Below are 8,308 nucleotides of genomic sequence, written 5' to 3'. Positions count from 1 at the left end.
CCAGCTAGAGAGCGACAACAGTCATGAACATGCATTAAAATTAATCAACACTGAGTGCAAGCATGAGTAGGATATAATTCACCATGAACATAAATATCATGGAGGCTATGTTGATTTTATTTCAACTACATGTGTGAACATGTGCCAAGTCAAGCCACTCGAATCATTCAAAGGAGGATACCACCCTATCATACCACATCACAACCATTTTAATAGCATGTTGGCACGCAAGGTAAACCATTATAAACTCCTGGCTAATTAAGCATGGCATGAGCAACTATAATCTCTAATTGTCATTGCAAACATGTTTTATTCATAATAGGCTGAATCAGGAACCATGAACTAATCATATTTACAAAAACAAGATAGGTCGAGTTCATACCAGTTTCTCTCATCTCAATCAGTCCATCATATATCGTCATTATTGCCTTTCACTTGCACGACCAAACGGTGTGGATAATAATAATAGTGCACGTGCATTGGACTAAGATGGAATCTGCAAGCATTCAATACAAGGGAGAAGACAAGGTAATATGGGCTCTTGGTTAAATCATAAAATAATGCATATGAGAGCCACTCAACATTTTCGTCATGGTCTTCTCCTCTCGACCCCCAAAGAAAAGAAAGGAAATAAAACTATTTGCACGGGAAAGCTCCCAACAAGCAAAAGAAGAACGAGAAATCTTTTTGGGTTTTCTTTTTAATTACTACTACAAGCATGCAAAATAAACTAGCTAAAAGATACGACTAATTTTTTTGGCTTTTCTTAAGGTTTTTCAAACACACAAGAAGAATGCTGGAAAAGAAAATAAACTAGCATGGATATTACAATGAAAAAGTATGAGCACCGACAACTAGCATGAGTGTGTGAACATGAATGTAATGTCGGTGAGAGATACATACTCCCCCAAGCTTAGGCTTTTGGCCTAAGTTGGTCTATGGCCATGGCTCAAAGCTGCCCTCGCTGGCCTACGGAGGAGTGTCCTCTGGGTGCCACTGGTTGGCGATCTCCTCCGGATCCCACTGATAAACGGACTGCCGATAAGGGTCAAGTGATGGCTCCGGCTCAGGCTCTGGAGCTGATGTCAGGCTCCAGTATGCATGAACGGACTCTGGCAAAATGAGGTACGTGCCTGAAAATATGTTAAACAATGAGGGCGCGGGCAAGGTAATAATCTCATAGTAGTTTTTATCAAAAATCAATCTATATTTAAGCATCTTCTTCTTATCTTTAACAATAAAATCATGTGCTACCATACTCTTATAATCTAGAAAAATAGGGGGCAGCAATTTTTCCTCTTTCTCATAATGCCTAATACGTATCCTAAAGTGTGTAGCAAGGCGCGAAGCAAAGATGCCTCCAAAGATGGTACTCTTTGTTCGGTTCAGATTTAATCGTTTAGCAACAATAGCTCCTAGACTGAAAGTTGTATCACGAAACAAAGCATGGTGCAAAATAACAATATCAGGGGCACTGAGGTTTCCACTGTTCCCATGACCAATTAAGCATCTACTAGAAAATATTGCAAAGTAACGTAGAACAGGAAAATGTATGCTAGTAATTCTTGCATCAGAAACTTTCCTCGTTGCCCCTACAGCAATTGTGTCAATAAACCCCTCCACATCATTATGATGTGGTTCCTCTATGCTGCCCTCAAAGGGTATCTTACAGACCCGGCAAAAATCATATAGTGACATCTCCTTAACCTCATCATATAAATGAAATTCCACTAAAGGTGGTGATTTCTTAGCATGAAAGTGAAAATTTTGCACGAAGATATTAGTGAGGAGGAGATATTGTTCGCGTTGGTCGCGGAGGAAGTCGATAAGGCCTGCATTCTCAGCCAAATAATAGAAATCCTCATATATCCCGGCTTCTCTCAAGAACTCATCACAAGGCCATTCGCACGGCCGAACTTCCGCAGTGCGAGGGAGATTATATTTGGGCTTCTTATTTTCTTCACTTTGCTTATCCTTCGAACTTCGGCTCGAAGAGCCCCTCAACAATCTCTTCATCATTTTCTTTCTCTGAAAAATTTATGAAATTTTTAGTGACTCAAAATAGAAGTGAACCAAACTCAACAAGATTGATAGCAACTACTCCTACAAGTGCCTAGAGGCCATATCATGCATTAAAACTACTTTTGACCACATAAATTTGACATGCAAGCTCAAGAACAGGGTCACCTAAGCAGCAAAAAATTTCAATAAATAAAGCACTAGAACAAAAACTAATTGGACCATTGGAGGAGTCACATACCGAAGAACAATCCCCCGAAGCAGTTTTGTGAATGGAGCTTTGAGCTAGGAGATCGAAAATGGCAGCAAGATGAGCTAGAACTCGGGCTTGAGCTGGTGGAGGATTTTTCTGGAGGAATACGAAGTGTGTGGGTGTAAGAATAAGTGAAGGGGGCCCACGTGGGGTCCACAAGGCAGGGGGCGCGCCCTGGACCCTCGTGGCCAGGTGGTGGGTCCCCCTGGTGTGTTCTCAGTGCCAATAATTCTTAAATATTCTAGAAAAAATCATATAAAATTTTCAGGACATTTGGAGAACTTTTATTTTCGGGGTATTTTTTAATGCAAGGATAATTCAGAAAACGGACAGAAAATACTATTTTTACTTTATTTAATCTAAATAGCAGAAAGTAAAAGGAGGGTACAGAGAGTTGTGCTTTCTAACTTCATCCATCTCATGCTCATCAAAAGGAATCCACTAACAAGGTTGATCAAGTCTTGTTAACAAACTCTTTTCGAATCGCATGAAACCGGAGAATTTTCAAATAACACTAAGTTACCTCAACGGGGATATGCACATCCCCAATAATAAGAATATCATATTTCTTCTTGACAGTAGGAAGAGGAAATTCAAAACCTCCAATAGTAATCGTTGGAATTTTCCAATAGAATTGATAATGTGGACTTGAGGTTGTTTCCTTGGAAAGTGTACTGTATGCTCATTACCATTAACATGAAAAGTGATGGTGCCTTTGTTGCCCCTACAGTATTCAAAAAGGGTCTACCAAGAATAATAGACATACTATCGTCCTCGGGAATATCAAGAATAACAAAGTCTGTTAAAATAGTAACGTTTGCAACCACAACAGGCACATCCTCACAAATATCGACAGGTATAGCAGTTGATTTATCGGCCATTTGCAAAGATATTTCAGTAGGTGTCAACTTATTAAAATCAAGTCTACGATATAAACAGAGAGGCATACCACTAACACCGGCTCCAAGATCACATAAAGCAATTTTAACATAGTTTCTTTTAATGGAGCATGGTATAGTTGGTACTCCTGGATCCCCTAGTTTCTTGGGTATTCCACCTTTAAAAGTATAATTAGCAAGCATGGTGGAAATTTCAACTTCCGGTATCTTTCTTTTATTTGTAACAATATCTTTCATATATTTAGCATAAGGGTTCATTTTAAGCATATCAGTCAAACGCATACGCAAAAAGATAGGTCTAATCATTTCAGCAAAGCGCTCAAAATCCTCATCCTTTTTCTTTGATGGTTTAGGAGGAAAGGGCATGGGTTTCTGAACCCATGGTTCCCTTTCTTTACCGTGCTTCCTAGCAATGAAGTCTCTCTTATCATAACGTTGATTCTTTGATTGTGGATTATCAAGATCAACAGCAGGTTCAATCTCTACATCATTGTTATTGCTAGGTTGAGCATCAACATGAACATCATCATTAACATTATCACTAGGTTCATGTTCATTACCAGATTTTGTTTCAGCATCAGAAATAGAAATATCATTGGTATTCTTAGGTGTGTCAACAATAGGTTCACTAGAAGCATGCAAAGTCCTATCATTTTTCTTTTTCTTCTTCTTAGAAGAACTAGGTGCATCAGCGTTAGTTCTCTGAGAATCCTGCTCAATTCTCTTAGGGTGACCCTCAGGATACAAAGGTTCCTGAGTCATTTTACCCCCTCTAGTCATAACTCTAACAACATTATCATTTTTCTTATTATTTAATTCATTGAGCAAATCATTCTGAGCTTTAAGCACTTGTTCTACTTGAGTGGTAACCATAGAAGCATGTTTACTAATAAGTTTAAGCTCACCTTTAACTCTAGACATATAATCACTCAAGTGTTCAATCATATAAGCATTATGTTTCAATTGTCTACTAACATAAGCATTGAAGTTTTCTTGTTTAACAATAAAATTATCAAACTCATCCAAGCATTGGCTAGCAGACTTATTATGAGGAATATCACCTTCATCAAATCTATGGAGATAATTTACCTTTACTACATGTGTCGGGTTATCAAGACCATGTATTTCTTCAATAGGTGGTAAATTCTTAACATCTTCAGCTTTAATACCCTTTTCTTTCATAGATTTCTTTGCCTCTTGCATATCTTCAGGACTGTGAAATAGAATACCCGTTTTCTTCGGAGTTGGCTTAGGAGTTGGTTCAGGAAGTGTCCAATCATTTTCATTACTCAACATATTATTCAATAGCAATTCAGCTTGATCAATAGTTCTTTCCCTAAAAACACAACCAGCACAACTATCCAGGTGGTCTCTAGAAGCATCAGTTAGTCCATTATAAAAGATATCAAGTATTTCATTTTTCTTGAGAGGATGATCACACAAAGCATTAAGTAATCGGAGAAGCCTCCCCCAAGCTTGTGGGAGACTTTCTTCTTCAATTTGCACAAAATTATATATTTCTCTTAAGGCAGCTTATTTCTTAAGAGCGGGGAAATATTTAGCAGAGAAGTAATAAATCATATCCTGGGGACTACGCACACAACCAGGATCAAGAGAATTAAACCATATTTTAGCATCACCCTTTAATGAGAACGGAAATAACTTAAGGATAAAGTAATAGCGAGTTTTCTCATCATTAGTGAACAAAGTGGCTATATCATTTAATTTAGTAAGATGTGCCGCAATAGTTTCAGATTCATAACCATAAAAAGGATCAGATTCAACCAAAGTAATTAACTCAGGGTCGATAGAGAAATCATAATCCTTATCAGAAATACAGATAGGTGAAGTAGCAAAAGCAGGGTCATATTTCATTCTAGCATTCAAAGATTTTTTTTCTTTCAGCTTAGCTAACCGTTTCTTAAGATCACATCTATCATTGCAAGCTAAAAAGTCTCTAGCAGTTTCTTCATCCATAACATAACCCTCAGGCACAACAGGTAATTCATATCTAGGGGAGAATCTTCATCATCACTTTCATCAATATTATCAGTTTCAATAATTTCATTCTCTCTAACCCTAGCAAGTTGTTCATCAAGAAATTCACCTAGTGGCACAGTATTATCAAGCATAGAAGTAGTTTCATCATAAGTATCATGCAAAGCAGAAGTGGCATCATCAATAACATGCAACATATCGGAATAAATAGCAGGTGTAGGTCTCGTAAGTTTACTCAAAACAAAAGGTGAATCAAGTGTAGAGCTAGATGGCAGTTCCTTACCTCCCCTCATAGTTGAGGGAAAATCTTGGTTATTTTATCTTTCAAGTTCCTCATAGTGATCAACAGATATAAATCCCAAGTGACTCAAAGAATAGAGCTATGCTCCGCTGCAACGACGCCAGAAAATAGTCTTGATAACCCACAAGTATAGGGGATCGCAACAGTTTTTGAGGGTAGAGTATTCAACCCAAATTTATTGATTCGACACAAGGGGAGCCAAAGAATATTCTCAAGTATTAACATTTGAGTTGTCAATTCAACCGCACCTGAAAGACTTAATATCCACAGCAAAGTATTTAGTAACAAAGTAATATGGAAGTAGCGGTAACAGTGCCAAAAGTAACAGTAATAGTTTTGTCTTGATTGTAACAGTGGCAACGGAAAATAACTAAGAAAAGATCAATATGTGAAAAGCTTGTAGGCATTGGATCAGTGATGGATAATTATGTCGGATGCGATTCCTCATGTAACAGTTATAACATAGGGTGACACAGAACTAGCTCCAGTTCATCAATGTAATGTAGGCATGTATTCTGAATATAGTCATACGTGCTTATGGAAAAGAACTTGCATGACATCTTTTGTCCTACCCTCCCGTGGCAGCAGGGTCCTATCAGAAACTAAGGGATATTAAGGCCTCCTTTTAATAGAGTACCGGAGCAAATCATTAACACTTAGTGAATACATGAACTCCTCAAACTATAGTCATCACCGGGAGTGGTCCCGATTATTGTCACTTTGGGGTTACCGGATCATAACACATAGTAGGTGACTATTGACTTGCAAAATAGGATCAAGAACTCACCTATATTCATGGAAACATAATAGGTTCAGATCTGAAATCATGGCACTCGGGCCCTAGTGACAAGCATTAAGCATAGCAAAGTCATAGCAACATCAATCTCAAAACATAATGGTTAGTAGGGATCAAACCCTAACAAAACTAACTCGATTACATGATAAATCTCATCCAACACATCACCGTCCAGCAAGCCTATGATGGAATTACTCACGACAGCGGTGAGCATCATGAAATTGGTGATGGGGAAGGTTGATGATGACGATGGCGACGGATTCCCCTCTCCGGAGCCCCGAACGGACTCCAGATCAGCCCTCCCGAGAGAGATTAGGGCTTGGTGGTGGCTCCATATCGTAAAACGTAATGAATCCTTCTCTCTGATTCTTTTTCTCCCCGAACATGAATATATAGAGTTGGAGTTGTGGTCGGTGGAGCCTCAGGGGGCCCACGAGACAGGGGGCGTGCCCCATGGGGGGTGGGCGCGCCCCCACCCTCGTGGATAGGGTGTGGGCCCCCGGTGTTGATTCTTTCGCCAGTATTTTTTTATAAATTCCAAAAAATTTCTCCGTGAAGTTTCAGGTCATTCCGAGAACTTTTATTTCTGCACAAAAATAACACCATGGCAATTCTGCTGAAAACAGCGTCGGTCCGGGTTAGTTCCATTCAAATCATGCAAGTTAGAGTCCAAAACATGGTCAAAGTGTTTGGAAAATTAGATACGATGGAGACGTATCAAGGTGTTGTGCGTTCGGTACTTGATCGGTTGGATCGCGAAGACGTTCGACTACATCAACCGCGTTACTAAATGCTTCCGCTTTCGGTCTACGAGGGTACGTAGACACACTCTCCCTGCTTGTTGCTATGCTTCTCCTAGATAGATCTTGCGTGATCGTAGGAAATTTTTGAAATACTACGTTCCCCAACAGTGGTATCAGAGCCAGGTCTATGCGTAGATGTTATATGCATGAGTAGAACACAAAGAGTTGTGGGCGATAATAGTCATACTGCTTACCAGCATGTTATACTTTGATTCGGCGATATTGTTGGATGAAGCGGCCCAGACCGACATTACATGACCGCATTCATGAGACTGGTTCTACCGACGTGCTTCGCACACAGGTGCCTAGTGGGTGTCTGTTTCTCCAACTTTAGTTGAATCGAGTGTGACTATGCCCGGTCCTTGTTGAAGGTTAAAACAGCACACTTGACGAAAAATCATTGTGGTTCTCATGCGTAGGTAAGAATGGTTCTTGCTAGAAGCCCGTAGCAGCCACATAAAACTTGCAACAACAAAGTAGAGGACGTCTAACTTGTTTTTGCAGGGCATGTTGTGATGTGATATGGTCAAGATGTGATGAGAAATAAATTGTTGTATGACATGATCATGTTTTGTTAAAGTTATCGGCAACTGATAGGAGCCTTATGGTTGTCTCTTTATTGCATAAGATGCAAGCGCCATATAATTGCTTTACTTTATCACTATGCGATAGCAATAGTTGCAAAAGCAATAGTTGGCGAGACGACCATGTGATGACACATTGATAAAGATCAAGATGATGGAGGTCATGGTGTCATGCCGGTGACGATGGAGATCATGACAGTACTTTGGAGATGGAGATCAAAGGCACAAGATGATAATGGCCATATCATGTCACATATTTTGATTTCATATGATGTTTATCTTTTATGCATCTTATTTTGCTCAGTACGATGGTAGCATTATGAGTGTTCTCCCTGAGTATGCACCATTGCGACAGTTCTTCGTGCTGAGACACCACATGATGATCGGGTGTGATAAGCTCTACGTTCACATAGAACGAGTGCAAGCCAGTTTTGCACATGTAGAATACTCGAGTTAAACTTGACGAGCCTAGCATATGCAGATATGGCCTCGGAACACTGAGACCGAAAGGTCGAGCGTGAATCGTATAGTAGATATGATCAACATAGTGATGTTCACCATTGAAAAATACTCCATCTCACGTGATGATCGGGCATGGTTTAGTTGATATGGATCACGTGATCATTAGATGACTTGAGGGATGTCTATCTAAGTG

The sequence above is a fragment of the Triticum dicoccoides genome, chromosome 4A, assembly GCF_002162155.2.
Source record: "Triticum dicoccoides isolate Atlit2015 ecotype Zavitan chromosome 4A, WEW_v2.0, whole genome shotgun sequence".
In the NCBI taxonomy this organism is placed as follows: Eukaryota; Viridiplantae; Streptophyta; class Magnoliopsida; order Poales; family Poaceae; genus Triticum; species Triticum dicoccoides.
The sequence above is the reverse complement of the archived record's forward strand: the minus strand, read 5'-3'. Positions refer to the sequence as shown.